We start from the raw sequence: 24,016 nt of genomic DNA, 5'->3' as shown, positions 1-24,016 counted from the left end.
TGTTTTCCTAGCACGGGGACCTTGAGTTCTAAAAGATAAAGCCATAAACATGTTTGTCTGAGTCTTCTATCAAAAGTTACAGCTATTTATATGAAGTTGTACAAAAACGCTTTATTTCGCCAAGACAGTGCGTTTCTCACTGTTACATGCATTTGAATGGGGAACTGACCGAAACAAAGTATAGGTTTTCATTATGTGTATAACTTGAAAATCTTAGCTCAAACAGCTGCAAATCCTGGTTTACCAGCAAGGGGACCTTGAGTTCTATAAGATAAAGCCATAAACATGTTTGTCTGAGTCTTCTATCAAAAGTTACAGCTATTTATATGAAGTTGTAGAAAAACGCTTTCTTTCGCCAAGACAGTGCGTTTCTCACTGTTACATGCATTTGAATGGGGAACTCGACCGAAACAAAGTATAGGTTTTCATTATGTGTATAACTTGAAAATCTTAGCTCAAACAGCTGCAAAACCTGTTTTGCCAGCACGGGAACCTTGAGTTCTATAAGATAAAGCCATAAACATGTTTGTCTGAGTCTTCTATCAAAAGTTACAGCTATTTATATGAAGTTGTACAAAAACGCTTTCTTTCGCCAAGACAGTGCGTTTCTCACTGTTACATGCATTTGAATGGGGAACTCGCCCGAAACAAAGTATAGGTTTTCATTATGTGTATAACTTGAAAATCTTAGCTCAAACAGCTGCAAAACCTGTTTTCCTAGCACGGGGACCTTGAGTTCTAAAAGATAAAGCCATAAACATGTTTGTCTGAGTCTTCTATCAAAAGTTACAGCTATTTATATGAAGTTGTACAAAAACGCTTTATTTCGCCAAGACAGTGCGTTTCTCACTGTTACATGCATTTGAATGGGGAACTGACCGAAACAAAGTATAGGTTTTCATTATGTGTATAACTTGAAAATCTTAGCTCAAACAGCTGCAAATCCTGGTTTACCAGCAAGGGGACCTTGAGTTCTATAAGATAAAGCCATAAACATGTTTGTCTGAGTCTTCTATCAAAAGTTACAGCTATTTATATGAAGTTGTACAAAAACGCTTTCTTTCGCCAAGACAGTGCGTTTCTCACTGTTACATGCATTTGAATGGGGAACTCGACCGAAACAAAGTTTAGGTTTTCATTATGTGTATAACTTGAAAATCTTAGCTCAAACAGCTGCAAAACCTGTTTTGCCAGCACGGGAACCTTGAGTTCTATAAGATAAAGCCATAAACATGTTTGTCTGAGTCTTCTATCAAAAGTTACAGCTATTTATATGAAGTTGTACAAAAACGCTTTCTTTCGCCAAGACAGTGCGTTTCTCACTGTTACATGCATTTGAATGGGGAACTGACCGAAACAAAGTATAGGTTTTCATTATGTGTATAACTTGAAAATCTTAGCTCAAACAGCTGCAAATCCTGTTTTCCCAGCACGGGGACCTTGAGTTCTATAAGATAAAGCCATAAACATGTTTGTCTGAGTCTTCTATCAAAAGTTACAGCTATTTATATGAAGTTGTTCAAAAACGCTTTATTTCGCCAAGACAATGCGTTTCTCACTGTTACATGCATTTGAATGGGAAACTCGCCTGAGACAAAGTATAGGTTTTCTATAGGTTTTCATTATGTGAATAATTTTAAAATCTTAGCTCAAACGGCTGCAAAACCTGTTTGCCCAGCACGGGGATATTGAGTTCTATAAGATAAAGCCATAAACATGTTTGTCTGAGTCTTCTATCAAAAGTTACATCTATTTATATGAAGTTGTACAAAAACGCTTTATTTCGCCAAGACAGTGCGTTTCTCACTGTTACATGCATTTGAATGGGGAACTCGACCGAAACAAAGTATAGGTTTTCATTATGTGTATAACTTGAAAATCTTAGCTCAAACAGCTGCAAATCCTGTTTTGCCAGCACGGGGACCTTGAGTTCTATAAGATAAAGCCATAAACATGTGTATCCGAGTCTTCTATTAAAAGTTACAGCTATTCATATGAAGTTGTACAAAAACGCTTTCTTTCGCCAAGACAGTGCGTTTTTCACTGTTACATGCATTTGAATGGGGAACTCGACCGAAACAAAGTATAGGTTTTCATTATGTGTATAACTTGAAAATCTTAGCTCAAACAGCTGCAAATCCTGTTTTCCCAGCACGGGGACCTTGAGTTCTATAAGATAAAGCCATAAACATGTTTGTCTGAGTCTTCTATCAAAAGTTACAGCTATTTATATGAAGTTGTACAAAAACGCTTTCTTTCGCCAAGACAATGCGTTTCTCACTGTTACATGCATTTGAATGGGAAACTCGCCTGAGACAAAGTATAGGTTTTCATTATGTGAATAATTTTAAAATCTTAGCTCAAACGGCTGCAAAACCTGTTTTCCTAGCACGGGGACCTTAAGTTCTATAAGATAAAGCCATAAACATGTGTATCCGAGTCTTCTATCAAAAGTTACAGCTATTTATATGAAGTTGTACAAAAACGCTTTCTTTCGCCAAGACAGTGCGTTTCTCACTGTTACATGCATTTGAATGGGGAACTCGACCGAAACAAAGTATAGGTTTTCATTATGTGTGTAACTTGGAAATCTTAGCTCAAACAGCTGCAAAACCTGTTTTCCTAGCACGGGGACCTTGAGTTCTATAAGATAAAGCCATAAACATGTGTATCCGAGTCTTCTATCAAAAGTTACAGCTATTCATATGAAGTTGTACAAAAACGCTTTCTTTCGCCAAGACAGTGCGTTTTTCACTGTTACATGCATTTGAATGGGGAACTCGACCGAAACAAAGTATAGGTTTTCATATGTGTATAACTTGAAAATCTTAGCTCAAACAGCTGCAAATCCTGTTTTCCCAGCACGGGGACCTTGAGTTCTATAAGATAAAGCCATAAACATGTTTGTCTGAGTCTTCTATCAAAAGTTACAGCTATTTATATGAAGTTGTACAAAAACGCTTTCTTTCGCCAAGACAGTGCGTTTCTCACTGTTACATGCATTTGAATGGGGAACTGACCGAAACAAAGTATAGGTTTTCATTATGTGTGTAACTTGGAAATCTTAGCTCAAACAGCTGCAAAACCTGTTTTCCTAGCACGGGGACCTTGAGTTCTATAAGATAAAGCCATAAACATGTGTATCCGAGTCTTCTATCAAAAGTTACAGCTATTTATATGAAGTTGTACAAAAACGCTTTCTTTCGCCAAGACAGTGCGTTTCTCACTGTTACATGCATTTGAATGGGGAACTCGACCGAAACAAAGTATAGGTTTTCATTATGTGTATAACTTGAAAATCTTAGCTCAAACAGCTGCAAATCCTGTTTTGCCAGCACGGGGACCTTGAGTTCTATAAGATAAAGCCATAAACATGTTTGTCTGAGTCTTCTATCAAAAGTTACAGCTATTTATATGAAGTTGTACAAAAACGCTTTATTTCGCCAAGACAGTGCGTTTCTCACTGTTACATGCATTTGAATGGGGAACTCGACCGAAACAAAGTATAGGTTTTCATTATGTGTATAACTTGAAAATCTTAGCTCAAACAGCTGCAAATCCTGTTTTCCCAGCACGGGGACCTTAAGTTCTATAAGATAAAGCCATAAACATGTGTATCCGAGTCTTCTATCAAAAGTTACAGCTATTTATATGAAGTTGTACAAAAACGCTTTCTTTCGCCAAGACAGTGCGTTTCTCACTGTTACATGCATTTGAATGGGAAACTCGACCGAAACAAAGTATAGGTTTTCATTATGTGTATAACTTGAAAATCTTAGCTCAAACAGCTGCAAATCCTGTTTTGCCAGCACGGGGACCTTGAGTTCTATAAGATAAACCCATAAACATGTTTGTCTGAGTCTTCTATCAAAAGTTACAGCTATTTATATGAAGTTGTACAAAAACGCTTTCTTTCGCCAAGACAATGCGTTTCTCACTGTTACATGCATTTGAATGGGAAACTCGCCTGAGACAAAGTATAGGTTTTCATTATGTGAATAATTTTAAAATCTTAGCTCAAACGGCTGCAAAACCTGTTTTCCTAGCACGGGGACCTTGAGTTCTATAAGATAAAGCCATAAACATGTGTATCCGAGTCTTCTATCAAAAGTTACAGCTATTTATATGAAGTTGTACAAAAACGCTTTCTTTCGCCAAGACAGTGCGTTTCTCACTGTTACATGCATTTGAATGGGGAACTCGACCGAAACAAAGTATAGGTTTTCATTATGTGTATAACTTGGAAATCTTAGCTCAAACAGCTGCAAATCCTGTTTTCCCAGCACGGGGACCTTGAGTTCTATAAGATAAAGCCATAAACATGTTTGTCTGAGTCTTCTATCAAAAGTTACAGCTATTTATATGAAGTTGTACAAAAACGCTTTCTTTCGCCAAGACAGTGCGTTTCTCACTGTTACATGCATTTGAATGGGGAACTCGACCGAAACAAAGTATAGGTTTTCATTATGTGTATAACTTGAAAATCTTAGCTCAAACAGCTGCAAATCCTGGTTTACCAGCAAGGGGACCTTGAGTTCTATAAGATAAAGCCATAAACATGTTTGTCTGAGTCTTCTATCAAAAGTTACAGCTATTTATATGAAGTTGTACAAAAACGCTTTCTTTCGCCAAGACAGTGCGTTTCTCACTGTTACATGCATTTGAATGGGGAACTCGACCGAAACAAAGTATAGGTTTTCATTATGTGTGTAACTTGGAAATCTTAGCTCAAACAGCTGCAAAACCTGTTTTCCTAGCACGGGGACCTTGAGTTCTATAAGATAAAGCCATAAACATGTGTATCCGAGTCTTCTATCAAAAGTTACAGCTATTTATATGAAGTTGTACAAAAACGCTTTCTTTCGCCAAGACAGTGCGTTTCTCACTGTTACATGCATTTGAATGGGGAACTCGACTGAAACAAAGTATAGGTTTTCATTATGTGTATAACTTGAAAATCTTAGCTCAAACAGCTGCAAATCCTATTTTGCCAGCACGGGGACCTTGAGTTCTATAAGATAAAGCCATAAACATGTTTGTCTGAGTCTTCTATCAAAAGTTACAGCTATTTATATGAAGTTGTACAAAAACGCTTTATTTCGCCAAGACAGTGCGTTTCTCACTGTTACATGCATTTGAATGGGGAACTCGACCGAAACAAAGTATAGGTTTTCATTATGTGTATAACTTGAAAATCTTAGCTCAAACAGCTGCAAATCCTGTTTTCCCAGCACGGGGACCTTAAGTTCTATAAGATAAAGCCATAAACATGTGTATCCGAGTCTTCTATCAAAAGTTACAGCTATTTATATGAAGTTGTACAAAAACGCTTTCTTTCGCCAAGACAGTGCGTTTCTCACTGTTACATGCATTTGAATGGGAAACTCGACCGAAACAAAGTATAGGTTTTCATTATGTGTATAACTTGGAAATCTTAGCTCAAACAGCTGCAAATCCTGTTTTCCCAGCACGGGGACCTTGAGTTCTATAAGATAAACCCATAAACATGTTTGTCTGAGTCTTCTATCAAAAGTTACAGCTATTTATATGAAGTTGTACAAAAACGCTTTCTTTCGCCAAGACAGTGCGTTTCTCACTGTTACATGCATTTGAATGGGGAACTCGACCGAAACAAAGTATAGGTTTTCATTATGTGTATAACTTGGAAATCTTAGCTCAAACACTTTCAAATCCTGTTTTCCCAGCACGGGGACCTTGAGTTCTATAAGATAAAGCCATAAACATGTTTGTCTGAGTCTTCTATCAAAAGTTACAGCTATTTATATGAAGTTGTACAAAAACGCTTTATTTCGCCAAGACAGTGCGTTTCTCACTGTTACATGCATTTGAATGGGGAACTGACCGAAACAAAGTATAGGTTTTCATTATGTGTATAACTTGAAAATCTTAGCTCAAACAGCTGCAAATCCTGGTTTACCAGCAAGGGGACCTTGAGTTCTATAAGATAAAGCCATAAACATGTTTGTCTGAGTCTTCTATCAAAAGTTACAGCTATTTATATGAAGTTGTACAAAAACGCTTTCTTTCGCCAAGACAGTGCGTTTCTCACTGTTACATGCATTTGAATGGGGAACTCGACCGAAACAAAGTATAGGTTTTCATTATGTGTATAACTTGAAAGTCTTAGCTCAAACAGCTGCAAAACCTGTTTTCCCAGCACGGGAACCTTGAGTTCTATAAGATAAAGCCATAAACATGTTTGTCTGAGTCTTCTATCAAAAGTTACAGCTATTTATATGAAGTTGTACAAAAACGCTTTCTTTCGCCAAGACAATGCGTTTCTCACTGTTACATGCATTTGAATGGGAAACTCGCCTGAGACAAAGTATAGGTTTTCATTATGTGAATAATTTTAAAATCGTAGCTCAAACGGCTGCAAAACCTGTTTTCCTAGCACGGGGACCTTGAGTTCTATAAGATAAAGCCATAAACATGTGTATCCGAGTCTTCTATCAAAAGTTACAGCTATTTATATGAAGTTGTACAAAAACGCTTTCTTTCGCCAAGACAGTGCGTTTCTCACTGTTACATGCATTTGAATGGGGAACTCGACCGAAACAAAGTATAGGTTTTCATTATGTGTATAACTTGGAAATCTTAGCTCAAACAGCTGCAAATCCTGTTTTCCCAGCACGGGGACCTTGAGTTCTATAAGATAAAGCCATAAACATGTTTGTCTGAGTCTTCTATCAAAAGTTACAGCTATTTATATGAAGTTGTACAAAAACGCTTTCTTTCGCCAAGACAGTGCGTTTCTCACTGTTACATGCATTTGAATGGGGAACTGACCGAAACAAAGTATAGGTTTTCATTATGTGTATAACTTGAAAATCTTAGCTCAAACAGCTGCAAATCCTGGTTTACCAGCAAGGGGACCTTGAGTTCTATAAGATAAAGCCATAAACATGTTTGTCTGAGTCTTCTATCAAAAGTTACAGCTATTTATATGAAGTTGTACAAAAACGCTTTCTTTCGCCAAGACAGTGCGTTTCTCACTGTTACATGCATTTGAATGGGGAACTCGACCGAAACAAAGTATAGGTTTTCATTATGTGTGTAACTTGGAAATCTTAGCTCAAACAGCTGCAAAACCTGTTTTCCTAGCACGGGGACCTTGAGTTCTATAAGATAAAGCCATAAACATGTGTATCCGAGTCTTCTATCAAAAGTTACAGCTATTTATATGAAGTTGTACAAAAACGCTTTCTTTCGCCAAGACAGTGCGTTTCTCACTGTTACATGCATTTGAATGGGGAACTCGACTGAAACAAAGTATAGGTTTTCATTATGTGTATAACTTGAAAATCTTAGCTCAAACAGCTGCAAATCCTATTTTGCCAGCACGGGGACCTTGAGTTCTATAAGATAAAGCCATAAACATGTTTGTCTGAGTCTTCTATCAAAAGTTACAGCTATTTATATGAAGTTGTACAAAAACGCTTTATTTCGCCAAGACAGTGCGTTTCTCACTGTTACATGCATTTGAATGGGGAACTCGACCGAAACAAAGTATAGGTTTTCATTATGTGTATAACTTGAAAATCTTAGCTCAAACAGCTGCAAATCCTGTTTTCCCAGCACGGGGACCTTAAGTTCTATAAGATAAAGCCATAAACATGTGTATCCGAGTCTTCTATCAAAAGTTACAGCTATTTATATGAAGTTGTACAAAAACGCTTTCTTTCGCCAAGACAGTGCGTTTCTCACTGTTACATGCATTTGAATGGGAAACTCGACCGAAACAAAGTATAGGTTTTCATTATGTGTATAACTTGGAAATCTTAGCTCAAACAGCTGCAAATCCTGTTTTCCCAGCACGGGGACCTTGAGTTCTATAAGATAAACCCATAAACATGTTTGTCTGAGTCTTCTATCAAAAGTTACAGCTATTTATATGAAGTTGTACAAAAACGCTTTCTTTCGCCAAGACAGTGCGTTTCTCACTGTTACATGCATTTGAATGGGGAACTCGACCGAAACAAAGTATAGGTTTTCATTATGTGTATAACTTGGAAATCTTAGCTCAAACACTTTCAAATCCTGTTTTCCCAGCACGGGGACCTTGAGTTCTATAAGATAAAGCCATAAACATGTTTGTCTGAGTCTTCTATCAAAAGTTACAGCTATTTATATGAAGTTGTACAAAAACGCTTTATTTCGCCAAGACAGTGCGTTTCTCACTGTTACATGCATTTGAATGGGGAACTGACCGAAACAAAGTATAGGTTTTCATTATGTGTATAACTTGAAAATCTTAGCTCAAACAGCTGCAAATCCTGGTTTACCAGCAAGGGGACCTTGAGTTCTATAAGATAAAGCCATAAACATGTTTGTCTGAGTCTTCTATCAAAAGTTACAGCTATTTATATGAAGTTGTACAAAAACGCTTTCTTTCGCCAAGACAGTGCGTTTCTCACTGTTACATGCATTTGAATGGGGAACTCGACTGAAACAAAGTATAGGTTTTCATTATGTGTATAACTTGAAAATCTTAGCTCAAACAGCTGCAAATCCTATTTTGCCAGCACGGGGACCTTGAGTTCTATAAGATAAAGCCATAAACATGTTTGTCTGAGTCTTCTATCAAAAGTTACAGCTATTTATATGAAGTTGTACAAAAACGCTTTCTTTCGCCAAGACAGTGCGTTTCTCACTGTTACATGCATTTGAATGGGGAACTCGACCGAAACAAAGTATAGGTTTTCATTATGTGTATAACTTGAAAATCTTAGCTCAAACAGCTGCAAATCCTGTTTTCCCAGCACGGGGACCTTAAGTTCTATAAGATAAAGCCATAAACATGTGTATCCGAGTCTTCTATCAAAAGTTACAGCTATTTATATGAAGTTGTACAAAAACGCTTTCTTTCGCCAAGACAGTGCGTTTCTCACTGTTACATGCATTTGAATGGGAAACTCGACCGAAACAAAGTATAGGTTTTCATTATGTGTATAACTTGGAAATCTTAGCTCAAACAGCTGCAAATCCTGTTTTCCCAGCACGGGGACCTTGAGTTCTATAAGATAAACCCATAAACATGTTTGTCTGAGTCTTCTATCAAAAGTTACAGCTATTTATATGAAGTTGTACAAAAACGCTTTCTTTCGCCAAGACAGTGCGTTTCTCACTGTTACATGCATTTGAATGGGGAACTCGACCGAAACAAAGTATAGGTTTTCATTATGTGTATAACTTGGAAATCTTAGCTCAAACACTTTCAAATCCTGTTTTCCCAGCACGGGGACCTTGAGTTCTATAAGATAAAGCCATAAACATGTTTGTCTGAGTCTTCTATCAAAAGTTACAGCTATTTATATGAAGTTGTACAAAAACGCTTTATTTCGCCAAGACAGTGCGTTTCTCACTGTTACATGCATTTGAATGGGGAACTGACCGAAACAAAGTATAGGTTTTCATTATGTGTATAACTTGAAAATCTTAGCTCAAACAGCTGCAAATCCTGGTTTACCAGCAAGGGGACCTTGAGTTCTATAAGATAAAGCCATAAACATGTTTGTCTGAGTCTTCTATCAAAAGTTACAGCTATTTATATGAAGTTGTACAAAAACGCTTTCTTTCGCCAAGACAGTGCGTTTCTCACTGTTACATGCATTTGAATGGGGAACTCGACCGAAACAAAGTATAGGTTTTCATTATGTGTATAACTTGAAAGTCTTAGCTCAAACAGCTGCAAAACCTGTTTTCCCAGCACGGGAACCTTGAGTTCTATAAGATAAAGCCATAAACATGTTTGTCTGAGTCTTCTATCAAAAGTTACAGCTATTTATATGAAGTTGTACAAAAACGCTTTCTTTCGCCAAGACAATGCGTTTCTCACTGTTACATGCATTTGAATGGGGAACTCGACCGAAACAAAGTATAGGTTTTCATTATGTGTGTAACTTGGAAATCTTAGCTCAAACAGCTGCAAAACCTGTTTTCCTAGCACGGGGAACTTGAGTTCTATAAGATAAAGCCATAAACATGTGTATCCGAGTCTTCTATCAAAAGTTACAGCTATTTATATGAAGTTGTACAAAAACGCTTTCTTTCGCCAAGACAGTGCGTTTCTCACTGTTATATGCATTTGAATGGGGAACTCGACCGAAACAAAGTATAGGTTTTCATTATGTGTATAACTTGAAAATCTTAGCTCAAACAGCTGCAAATCCTGTTTGCCCAGCACGGGGACCTTGAGTTCTATAAGATAAAGCCATAAACATGTTTGTCTGAGTCTTCTATCAAAAGTTACAGCTATTTATATGAAGTTGTACAAAAACGCTTTATTTCGCCAAGACAGTGCGTTTCTCACTGTTACATGCATTTGAATGGGGAACTGACCGAAACAAAGTATAGGTTTTCATTATGTGTATAACTTGAAAATCTTAGCTCAAACAGCTGCAAATCCTGGTTTACCAGCAAGGGGACCTTGAGTTCTATAAGATAAAGCCATAAACATGTTTGTCTGAGTCTTCTATCAAAAGTTACAGCTATTTATATGAAGTTGTACAAAAACGCTTTCTTTCGCCAAGACAATGCGTTTCTCACTGTTACATGCATTTGAATGGGGAACTCGACCGAAACAAAGTATAGGTTTTCATTATGTGTGTAACTTGGAAATCTTAGCTCAAACAGCTGCAAAACCTGTTTTCCTAGCACGGGGAACTTGAGTTCTATAAGATAAAGCCATAAACATGTGTATCCGAGTCTTCTATCAAAAGTTACAGCTATTTATATGAAGTTGTACAAAAACGCTTTCTTTCGCCAAGACAGTGCGTTTCTCACTGTTATATGCATTTGAATGGGGAACTCGACCGAAACAAAGTATAGGTTTTCATTATGTGTATAACTTGAAAATCTTAGCTCAAACAGCTGCAAATCCTGTTTGCCCAGCACGGGGACCTTGAGTTCTATAAGATAAAGCCATAAACATGTTTGTCTGAGTCTTCTATCAAAAGTTACAGCTATTTATATGAAGTTGTACAAAAACGCTTTATTTCGCCAAGACAGTGCGTTTCTCACTGTTACATGCATTTGAATGGGGAACTGACCGAAACAAAGTATAGGTTTTCATTATGTGTATAACTTGAAAATCTTAGCTCAAACAGCTGCAAATCCTGGTTTACCAGCAAGGGGACCTTGAGTTCTATAAGATAAAGCCATAAACATGTTTGTCTGAGTCTTCTATCAAAAGTTACAGCTATTTATATGAAGTTGTAGAAAAACGCTTTCTTTCGCCAAGACAGTGCGTTTCTCACTGTTACATGCATTTGAATGGGGAACTCGACCGAAACAAAGTATAGGTTTTCATTATGTGTATAACTTGAAAATCTTAGCTCAAACAGCTGCAAAACCTGTTTTGCCAGCACGGGAACCTTGAGTTCTATAAGATAAAGCCATAAACATGTTTGTCTGAGTCTTCTATCAAAAGTTACAGCTATTTATATGAAGTTGTACAAAAACGCTTTCTTTCGCCAAGACAGTGCGTTTCTCACTGTTACATGCATTTGAATGGGGAACTCGCCCGAAACAAAGTATAGGTTTTCATTATGTGTATAACTTGAAAATCTTAGCTCAAACAGTTTCAAATCCTGTTTTGCCAGCACGGGGACCTTGAGTTCTATAAGATAAAGCCATAAACATGTTTGTCTGAGTCTTCTATCAAACGTTACAGCTATTTCTATGAAGTTGTACAAAAACGCTTTATTTCGCCAAGACAGTGCGTTTCTCACTGTTACATGCATTTGAATGGGGAACTCGACCGAAACAAAGTATAGGTTTTCATTATGTGTGTAACTTGGAAATCTTAGCTCAAACAGCTGCAAAACCTGTTTTCCTAGCACGGGGACCTTGAGTTCTAAAAGATAAAGCCATAAACATGTTTGTCTGAGTCTTCTATCAAAAGTTACAGCTATTTATATGAAGTTGTACAAAAACGCTTTATTTCGCCAAGACAGTGCGTTTCTCACTGTTACATGCATTTGAATGGGGAACTGACCGAAACAAAGTATAGGTTTTCATTATGTGTATAACTTGAAAATCTTAGCTCAAACAGCTGCAAATCCTGGTTTACCAGCAAGGGGACCTTGAGTTCTATAAGATAAAGCCATAAACATGTTTGTCTGAGTCTTCTATCAAAAGTTACAGCTATTTATATGAAGTTGTACAAAAACGCTTTCTTTCGCCAAGACAGTGCGTTTCTCACTGTTACATGCATTTGAATGGGGAACTCGACCGAAACAAAGTTTAGGTTTTCATTATGTGTATAACTTGAAAATCTTAGCTCAAACAGCTGCAAAACCTGTTTTGCCAGCACGGGAACCTTGAGTTCTATAAGATAAAGCCATAAACATGTTTGTCTGAGTCTTCTATCAAAAGTTACAGCTATTTATATGAAGTTGTACAAAAACGCTTTCTTTCGCCAAGACAGTGCGTTTCTCACTGTTACATGCATTTGAATGGGGAACTGACCAGAACAAAGTATAGGTTTTCATTATGTGTATAACTTGAAAATCTTAGCTCAAACAGTTTCAAATCCTGTTTTGCCAGCACGGGGACCTTGAGTTCTATAAGATAAAGCCATAAACATGTTTGTCTGAGTCTTCTATCAAACGTTACAGCTATTTCTATGAAGTTGTTCAAAAACGCTTTATTTCGCCAAGACAATGCGTTTCTCACTGTTACATGCATTTGAATGGGAAACTCGCCTGAGACAAAGTATAGGTTTTCATTATGTGAATAATTTTAAAATCTTAGCTCAAACGGCTGCAAAACCTGTTTGCCCAGCACGGGGATATTGAGTTCTATAAGATAAAGCCATAAACATGTTTGTCTGAGTCTTCTATCAAAAGTTACAGCTATTTATATGAAGTTGTACAAAAACGCTTTATTTCGCCAAGACAGTGCGTTTCTCACTGTTACATGCATTTGAATGGGGAACTCGACCGAAACAAAGTATAGGTTTTCATTATGTGTATAACTTGAAAATCTTAGCTCAAACAGCTGCAAATCCTGTTTTGCCAGCACGGGGACCTTGAGTTCTATAAGATAAAGCCATAAACATGTGTATCCGAGTCTTCTATTAAAAGTTACAGCTATTCATATGAAGTTGTACAAAAACGCTTTCTTTCGCCAAGACAGTGCGTTTTTCACTGTTACATGCATTTGAATGGGGAACTCGACCGAAACAAAGTATAGGTTTTCATTATGTGTATAACTTGAAAATCTTAGCTCAAACAGCTGCAAATCCTGTTTTGCCAGCACGGGGACCTTGAGTTCTATAAGATAAAGCCATAAACATGTTTGTCTGAGTCTTCTATCAAAAGTTACAGCTATTTATATGAAGTTGTACAAAAACGCTTTCTTTCGCCAAGACAATGCGTTTCTCACTGTTACATGCATTTGAATGGGAAACTCGCCTGAGACAAAGTATAGGTTTTCATTATGTGAATAATTTTAAAATCTTAGCTCAAACGGCTGCAAAACCTGTTTGCCCAGCACGGGGATATTGAGTTCTATAAGATAAAGCCATAAACATGTTTGTCTGAGTCTTCTATCAAAAGTTACAGCTATTTATATGAAGTTGTACAAAAACGCTTTATTTCGCCAAGACAGTGCGTTTCTCACTGTTACATGCATTTGAATGGGGAACTCGACCGAAACAAAGTATAGGTTTTCATTATGTGTATAACTTGAAAATCTTAGCTCAAACAGCTGCAAATCCTGTTTTGCCAGCACGGGGACCTTGAGTTCTATAAGATAAAGCCATAAACATGTGTATCCGAGTCTTCTATTAAAAGTTACAGCTATTCATATGAAGTTGTACAAAAACGCTTTCTTTCGCCAAGACAGTGCGTTTTTCACTGTTACATGCATTTGAATGGGGAACTCGACCGAAACAAAGTATAGGTTTTCATTATGTGTATAACTTGAAAATCTTAGCTCAAACAGCTGCAAATCCTGTTTTGCCAGCACGGGGACCTTGAGTTCTATAAGATAAAGCCATAAACATGTTTGTCTGAGTCTTCTATCAAAAGTTACAGCTATTTATATGAAGTTGTACAAAAACGCTTTCTTTCGCCAAGACAGTGCGTTTCTCACTGTTACATGCATTCGAATGGGGAACTCGACCGAAACAAAGTATAGGTTTTCATTATGTGTATAACTTGAAAATCTTAGCTCAAACAGCTGCAAATCCTGTTTTGCCAGCACGGGGACCTTGAGTTCTATAAGATAAAGCCATAAACATGTGTATCCGAGTCTTCTATCAAAAGTTACAGCTATTTATATGAAGTTGTACAAAAACGCTTTATTTCGCCAAGACAGTGCGTTTCTCACTGTTACATGCATTTGAATGGGAAACTCGACCGAAACAAAGTATTCATTATGTGTATAACTTGGAAATCTTAGCTCAAACAGCTGCAAAACCTGTTTTCCTAGCACGGGGACCTTGAGTTCTAAAAGATAAAGCCATAAACATGTTTGTCTGAGTCTTCTATCAAAAGTTACAGCTATTTATATGAAGTTGTACAAAAACGCTTTATTTCGCCAAGACAGTGCGTTTCTCACTGTTACATGCATTTGAATGGGGAACTGACCGAAACAAAGTATAGGTTTTCATTATGTGTATAACTTGAAAATCTTAGCTCAAACAGCTGCAAATCCTGGTTTACCAGCAAGGGGACCTTGAGTTCTATAAGATAAAGCCATAAACATGTTTGTCTGAGTCTTCTATCAAAAGTTACAGCTATTTATATGAAGTTGTACAAAAACGCTTTCTTTCGCCAAGACAGTGCGTTTCTCACTGTTACATGCATTTGAATGGGGAACTCGACCGAAACAAAGTTTAGGTTTTCATTATGTGTATAACTTGAAAATCTTAGCTCAAACAGCTGCAAAACCTGTTTTGCCAGCACGGGAACCTTGAGTTCTATAAGATAAAGCCATAAACATGTTTGTCTGAGTCTTCTATCAAAAGTTACAGCTATTTATATGAAGTTGTACAAAAACGCTTTCTTTCGCCAAGACAGTGCGTTTCTCACTGTTACATGCATTTGAATGGGGAACTGACCAGAACAAAGTATAGGTTTTCATTATGTGTATAACTTGAAAATCTTAGCTCAAACAGCTGCAAATCCTGTTTTCCCAGCACGGGGACCTTGAGTTCTATAAGATAAAGCCATAAACATGTTTGTCTGAGTCTTCTATCAAAAGTTACAGCTATTTATATGAAGTTGTTCAAAAACGCTTTATTTCGCCAAGACAATGCGTTTCTCACTGTTACATGCATTTGAATGGGAAACTCGCCTGAGACAAAGTATAGGTTTTCATTATGTGAATAATTTTAAAATCTTAGCTCAAACGGCTGCAAAACCTGTTTGCCCAGCACGGGGATATTGAGTTCTATAAGATAAAGCCATAAACATGTTTGTCTGAGTCTTCTATCAAAAGTTACAGCTATTTATATGAAGTTGTACAAAAACGCTTTATTTCGCCAAGACAGTGCGTTTCTCACTGTTACATGCATTTGAATGGGGAACTCGACCGAAACAAAGTATAGGTTTTCATTATGTGTATAACTTGAAAATCTTAGCTCAAACAGCTGCAAATCCTGTTTTGCCAGCACGGGGACCTTGAGTTCTATAAGATAAAGCCATAAACATGTGTATCCGAGTCTTCTATTAAAAGTTACAGCTATTCATATGAAGTTGTACAAAAACGCTTTCTTTCGCCAAGACAGTGCGTTTTTCACTGTTACATGCATTTGAATGGGGAACTCGACCGAAACAAAGTATAGGTTTTCATTATGTGTATAACTTGAAAATCTTAGCTCAAACAGCTGCAAATCCTGTTTTGCCAGCACGGGGACCTTGAGTTCTATAAGATAAAGCCATAAACATGTTTGTCTGAGTCTTCTATCAAAAGTTACAGCTATTTATATGAAGTTGTACAAAAACGCTTTCTTTCGCCAAGACAATGCGTTTCTCACTGTTACATGCATTTGAATGGGAAACTCGCCTGAGACAAAGTATAGGTTTTCATTATGTGAATAATTTTAAAATCTTAGCTCAAACGGCTGCAAAACCTGTTTGCCCAGCACGGGGATATTGAGTTCTATAAGATAAAGCCATAAACATGTTTGTCTGAGTCTTCTATCAAAAGTTACAGCTATTTATATGAAGTTGTACAAAAACGCTTTATTTCGCCAAGACAGTGCGTTTCTCACTGTTACATGCATTTGAATGGGGAACTCGACCGAAACAAAGTATAGGTTTTCATTATGTGTATAACTTGAAAATCTTAGCTCAAACAGCTGCAAATCCTGTTTTGCCAGCACGGGGACCTTGAGTTCTATAAGATAAAGCCATAAACATGTGTATCCGAGTCTTCTATTAAAAGTTACAGCTATTCATATGAAGTTGTACAAAAACGCTTTCTTTCGCCAAGACAGTGCGTTTTTCACTGTTACATGCATTTGAATGGGGAACTCGACCGAAACAAAGTATAGGTTTTCATTATGTGTATAACTTGAAAATCTTAGCTCAAACAGCTGCAAATCCTGTTTTGCCAGCACGGGGACCTTGAGTTCTATAAGATAAAGCCATAAACATGTTTGTCTGAGTCTTCTATCAAAAGTTACAGCTATTTATATGAAGTTGTACAAAAACGCTTTCTTTCGCCAAGACAGTGCGTTTCTCACTGTTACATGCATTTGAATGGGGAACTGACCGAAACAAAGTATAGGTTTTCATTATGTGTATAACTTGAAAATCTTAGCTCAAACAGCTGCAAATCCTGTTTTGCCAGCACGGGAACCTTGAGTTCTATAAGATAAAGCCATAAACATGTTTGTCTGAGTCTTCTATCAAAAGTTACAGCTATTTATATGAAGTTGTACAAAAACGCTTTCTTTCGCCAAGACAGTGCGTTTCTCACTGTTACATGCATTTGAATGGGGAACTCGCCCGAAACAAAGTATAGGTTTTCATTATGTGTATAACTTGATAATCTTAGCTCAAACAGTTTCAAATCCTGTTTTGCCAGCACGGGGACCTTGAGTTCTATAAGATAAAGCCATAAACATGTTTGTCTGAGTCTTCTATCAAAAGTTACAGCTATTTATATGAAGTTGTACAAAAACGCTTTCTTTCGCCAAGACAGTGCGTTTCTCACTGTTACATGCATTTGAATGGGGAACTGACCGAAACAAAGTATAGGTTTTCATTATGTGTATAACTTGAAAATCTTAGCTCAAACAGCTGCAAATCCTGTTTTCCCAGCAAGGGGACCTTGAGTTCTATAAGATAAAGCCATAAACATGTTTGTCTGAGTCTTCTATCAAAAGTTACAGCTATTTATATGAAGTTGTACAAAAACGCTTTCTTTCGCCAAGACAGTGCGTTTCTCACTGTTACATGCATTTGAATGGGGAACTCGACCGAAACAAAGTATAGGTTTTCATTATGTGTATAACTTGAAAATCTTAGCTCAAACAGCTGCAAAACCTGTTTTGCCAGCACGGGAACCTTGAGTTCTATAAGATAAAGCCATAAACATGTTTGTCTGAGTCTTCTATCAAAAGTTACAGCTATTTATATGAAGTTGTACAAAAACGCTTTCTTTCGCCAAGACAGTGCGTTTCTCACTGTTACATGCATTTGAATGGGGAACTCGCCCGAAACAAAGTATAGGTTTTCATTATGTGTATAACTTGATAATCTTAGCTCAAACAGTTTCAAATCCTGTTTTGCCAGCACGAGGACCTTGAGTTCTATAAGATAAAGCCATAAACATGTGTATCCGAGTCTTCTATCAAAAGTTACAGCTATTTATATGAAGTTGTACAAAAACGCTTTCTTTCGCCAAGACAGTGCGTTTCTCACTGTTACATGCATTTGAATGGGAAACTCGACCGAAACAAAGTATAGGTTTTCATTATGTGTATAACTTGAAAATCTTAGCTCAAACGGCTGCAAAACCTGTTTTGCCAGCACGGGGACCTTGAGTTCTATAAGATAAAGCCATAAACATGTTTGTCTGAGTCTTCTATCAAAAGTTACAGCTATTTATATGAAGTTGTACAAAAACGCTTTATTTCGCCAAGACAGTGCGTTTCTCACTGTTACATGCATTTGAATGGGGAACTCGACCGAAACAAAGTATAGGTTTTCATTATGTGTATAACTTGAAAATCTTAGCTCAAACAGCTGCAAATCCTGTTTTGCCAGCACGGGGACCTTGAGTTCTATAAGATAAAGCCATAAACATGTTTATCCGAGTCTTCTATCAAAAGTTACAGCTATTCATATGAAGTTGTACAAAAACGCTTTCTTTCGCCAAGACAGTGCGTTTTTCACTGTTACATGCATTTGAATGGGGAACTCGACCGAAACAAAGTATAGGTTTTCATTATGTGTATAACTTGAAAATCTTAGCTCAAACAGCTGCAAATCCTGTTTTGCCAGCACGGGGACCTTGAGTTCTATAAGATAAAGCCATAAACATGTTTGTCTGAGTCTTCTATCAAAAGTTACAGCTATTTCTATGAAGTTGTACAAAAACGCTTTCTTTCGCCAAGACAGTGCGTTTCTCACTGTTACATGCATTTGAATGGGGAACTGACCGAAACAAAGTATAGGTTTTCATTATGTGTATAACTTGAAAATCTTAGCTCAAACAGCTGCAAATCCTGGTTTACCAGCAAGGGGACCTTGAGTTCTATAAGATAAAGCCATAAACATGTTTGTCTGAGTCTTCTATCAAAAGTTACAGCGATTTATATGAAGTTGTACAAAAACGCTTTCTTTCGCCAAGACAGTGCGTTTCTCACTGTTACATGCATTTGAATGGGGAACTCGACCGAAACAAAGTATAGGTTTTCATTATGTGTATAACTTGAAAATCTTAGCTCAAACAGTTTCAAATCCTGTTTTGCCAGCACGGGGACCTTGAGTTCTATAAGATAAAGCCATAAACATGTTTGTCTGAGTCTTCTATCAAAAGTTACAGCTATTTATATGAAGTTGTACAAAAACGCTTTCTTTCGCCAAGACAGTGCGTTTCTCACTGTTACATGCATTTGAATGGGGAACTCGCCCGAAACAAAGTATAGGTTTTCATTATGTGTATAACTTGAAAATCTTAGCTCAAACAGTTTCAAATCCTGTTTTGCCAGCACGGGGACCTTGAGTTCTATAAGATAAAGCCATAAACATGTTTGTCTGAGTCTTCTATCAAAAGTTACAGCTATTTATATGAAGTTGTACAAAAACGCTTTCTTTCGCCAAGACAGTGCGTTTCTCACTGTTACATGCATTTGAATGGGGAACTCGACCGAAACAAAGTATAGGTTTTCATTATGTGTATAACTTGAAAATCTTAGCTCAAACAGCTGCAAATCCTGTTTTCCCAGCACGGAGACCTTGAGTTCTATAAGATAAAGCCATAAACATGTTTGTCTGAGTCTTCTATCAAAAGTTACAGCTATTTATATGAAGTTGTACAAAAACGCTTTCTTTCGCCAAGACAGTGCGTTTCTCACTGTTACATGCATTTGAATGGGGAACTCGACCGAAACAAAGTATAGGTTTTCATTATGTGTATAACTTGAAAATCTTAGCTCAAACAGCTGCAAAACCTGTTTTGCCAGCACGGGAACCTTGAGTTCTATAAGATAAAGCCATAAACATGTTTGTCTGAGTCTTCTATCAAAAGTTACAGCTATTTATATGAAGTTGTACAAAAACGCTTTCTTTCGCCAAGACAGTGCGTTTCTCACTGTTACATGCATTTGAATGGGGAACTCGCCCGAAACAAAGTATAGGTTTTCATTATGTGTATAACTTGAAAATCTTAGCTCAAACAGTTTCAAATCCTGTTTTGCCAGCACGGGGACCTTGAGTTCTATAAGATAAAGCCATAAACATGTTTGTCTGAGTCTTCTATCAAAAGTTACAGCTATTTATATGAAGTTGTACAAAAACGCTTTCTTTCGCCAAGACAGTGCGTTTCTCACTGTTACATGCATTTGAATGGGGAACTCGACCGAAACAAAGTATAGGTTTTCATTATGTGTATAACTTGAAAATCTTAGCTCAAACAGCTGCAAATCCTGTTTTCCCAGCACGGAGACCTTGAGTTCTATAAGATAAAGCCATAAACATGTTTGTCTGAGTCTTCTATCAAAAGTTACAGCTATTTATATGAAGTTGTACAAAAACGCTTTCTTTCGCCAAGACAGTGCGTTTCTCACTGTTACATGCATTTGAATGGGGAACTCGACCGAAACAAAGTATAGGTTTTCATTATGTGTGTAACTTGGAAATCTTAGCTCAAACAGCTGCAAAACCTGTTTTCCTAGCACGGGGAACTTGAGTTCTATAAGATAAAGCCATAAACATGTGTATCCGAGTCTTCTATCAAAAGTTACAGCTATTTATATGAAGTTGTACAAAAACGCTTTCTTTCGCCAAGACAGTGCGTTTCTCACTGTTATATGCATTTGAATGGGGAACTCGACCGAAACAAAGTATAGGTTTTCATTATGTGTATAACTTGAAAATCTTAGCTCAAACAGCTGCAAAACCTGTTTTCCTAGCACGGGGACCTTGAGTTCTATAAGATAAAGCCATAAACATGTGTATCCGAGTCTTCTATCAAAAGTTACAGCTATTTATATGAAGTTGTACAAAAACGCTTTCTTTCGCCAAGACAGTGCGTTTCTCACTGTTACATGCATTTGAATGGGGAACTCGACTGAAACAAAGTATAGGTTTTCATTATGTGTATAACTTGAAAATCTTAGCTCAAACAGCTGCAAATCCTATTTTGCCAGCACGGGGACCTTGAGTTCTATAAGATAAAGCCATAAACATGTTTGTCTGAGTCTTCTATCAAAAGTTACAGCTATTTATATGAAGTTGTACAAAAACGCTTTATTTCGCCAAGACAGTGCGTTTCTCACTGTTACATGCATTTGAATGGGGAACTCGACCGAAACAAAGTATAGGTTTTCATTATGTGTATAACTTGAAAATCTTAGCTCAAACAGCTGCAAATCCTGTTTTCCCAGCACGGGGACCTTAAGTTCTATAAGATAAAGCCATAAACATGTGTATCCGAGTCTTCTATCAAAAGTTACAGCTATTTATATGAAGTTGTACAAAAACGCTTTCTTTCGCCAAGACAGTGCGTTTCTCACTGTTACATGCATTTGAATGGGAAACTCGACCGAAACAAAGTATAGGTTTTCATTATGTGTATAACTTGGAAATCTTAGCTCAAACAGCTGCAAATCCTGTTTTCCCAGCACGGGGACCTTGAGTTCTATAAGATAAACCCATAAACATGTTTGTCTGAGTCTTCTATCAAAAGTTACAGCTATTTATATGAAGTTGTACAAAAACGCTTTCTTTCGCCAAGACAGTGCGTTTCTCACTGTTACATGCATTTGAATGGGGAACTCGACCGAAACAAAGTATAGGTTTTCATTATGTGTATAACTTGGAAATCTTAGCTCAAACACTTTCAAATCCTGTTTTCCCAGCACGGGGACCTTGAGTTCTATAAGATAAAGCCATAAACATGTTTGTCTGAGTCTTCTATCAAAAGTTACAGCTATTTATATGAAGTTGTACAAAAACGCTTTATTTCGCCAAGACAGTGCGTTTCTCACTGTTACATGCATTTGAATGGGGAACTGACCGAAACAAAGTATAGGTTTTCATTATGTGTATAACTTGAAAATCTTAGCTCAAACAGCTGCAAATCCTGGTTTACCAGCAAGGGGACCTTGAGTTCTATAAGATAAAGCCATAAACATGTTTGTCTGAGTCTTCTATCAAAAGTTACAGCTATTTATATGAAGTTGTACAAAAACGCTTTCTTTCGCCAAGACAGTGCGTTTCTCACTGTTACATGCATTTGAATGGGGAACTCGACCGAAACAAAGTATAGGTTTTCATTATGTGTATAACTTGAAAGTCTTAGCTCAAACAGCTGCAAAACCTGTTTTCCCAGCACGGGAACCTTGAGTTCTATAAGATAAAGCCATAAACATGTGTATCCGAGTCTTCTATCAAAAGTTACAGCTATTTCTATGAAGTTGTACAAAAACGCTTTCTTTCGCCAAGACAGTGCGTTTCTCACTGTTACATGCATTTGAATGGGGAACTCGACCGAAACAAAGTATAGGTTTTCATTATGTGAATAACTTGGAAATCTTAGCTCAAACAGCTGCAAATCCTGTTTTCCCAGCACGGGGACCTTGAGTTCTATAAGATAAAGCCATAAACATGTGTATCCGAGTCTTCTATCAAAAGTTACAGCTATTTATATGAAGTTGTACAAAAACGCTTTCTTTCGCCAAGACAGTGCGTTTCTCACTGTTACATGCATTTGAATGGGGAACTCGACCGAAACAAAGTATAGGTTTTCATTATGTGTATAACTTGAAAATCTTAGCTCAAACAGCTGCAAATCCTGTTTTGCCAGCACGGGGACCTTGAGTTCTATAAGATAAAGCCATAAACATGTTTGTCTGAGTCTTCTATCAAAAGTTACAGCTATTTCTATGAAGTTGTACAAAAACGCTTTCTTTCGCCAAGACAGTGCGTTTCTCACTGTTACATGCATTTGAATGGGGAACTGACCGAAACAAAGTATAGGTTTTCATTATGTGTATAACTTGAAAATCTTAGCTCAAACAGCTGCAAATCCTGTTTTGCCAGCACGGGGACCTTGAGTTCTATAAGATAAAGCCATAAACATGTGTATCCGAGTCTTCTATCAAAAGTTACAGCTATTTATATGAAGTTGTACAAAAACGCTTTATTTCGCCAAGACAGTGCGTTTCTCACTGTTACATGCATTTGAATGGGAAACTCGACCGAAACAAAGTATTCATTATGTGTATAACTTGGAAATCTTAGCTCAAACAGCTGCAAAACCTGTTTTCCTAGCACGGGGACCTTGAGTTCTAAAAGATAAAGCCATAAACATGTTTGTCTGAGTCTTCTATCAAAAGTTACAGCTATTTATATGAAGTTGTACAAAAACGCTTTATTTCGCCAAGACAGTGCGTTTCTCACTGTTACATGCATTTGAATGGGGAACTGACCGAAACAAAGTATAGGTTTTCATTATGTGTATAACTTGAAAATCTTAGCTCAAACAGCTGCAAATCCTGGTTTACCAGCAAGGGGACCTTGAGTTCTATAAGATAAAGCCATAAACATGTTTGTCTGAGTCTTCTATCAAAAGTTACAGCTATTTATATGAAGTTGTACAAAAACGCTTTCTTTCGCCAAGACAGTGCGTTTCTCACTGTTACATGCATTTGAATGGGGAACTCGACCGAAACAAAGTTTAGGTTTTCATTATGTGTATAACTTGAAAATCTTAGCTCAAACAGCTGCAAAACCTGTTTTGCCAGCACGGGAACCTTGAGTTCTATAAGATAAAGCCATAAACATGTTTGTCTGAGTCTTCTATCAAAAGTTACAGCTATTTATATGAAGTTGTACAAAAACGCTTTCTTTCGCCAAGACAGTGCGTTTCTCACTGTTACATGCATTTGAATGGGGAACTGACCAGAACAAAGTATAGGTTTTCATTATGTGTATAACTTGAAAATCTTAGCTCAAACAGCTGCAAATCCTGTTTTCCCAGCACGGGGACCTTGAGTTCTATAAGATAAAGCCATAAACATGTTTGTCTGAGTCTTCTATCAAAAGTTACAGCTATTTATATGAAGTTGTTCAAAAACGCTTTATTTCGCCAAGACAATGCGTTTCTCACTGTTACATGCATTTGAATGGGAAACTCGCCTGAGACAAAGTATAGGTTTTCATTATGTGAATAATTTTAAAATCTTAGCTCAAACGGCTGCAAAACCTGTTTGCCCAGCACGGGGATATTGAGTTCTATAAGATAAAGCCATAAACATGTTTGTCTGAGTCTTCTATCAAAAGTTACAGCTATTTATATGAAGTTGTAC

The sequence above is a fragment of the Mchenga conophoros genome, linkage group LG18 (genome assembly GCF_057382185.1).
Source record: "Mchenga conophoros isolate Kocher_MC1m ecotype Shallow Benthic linkage group LG18, M_conophoros_male_GT1.1, whole genome shotgun sequence".
NCBI lineage: Eukaryota > Metazoa > Chordata > Actinopteri > Cichliformes > Cichlidae > Mchenga > Mchenga conophoros.
The sequence above is the reverse complement of the archived record's forward strand: the minus strand, read 5'-3'. Positions refer to the sequence as shown.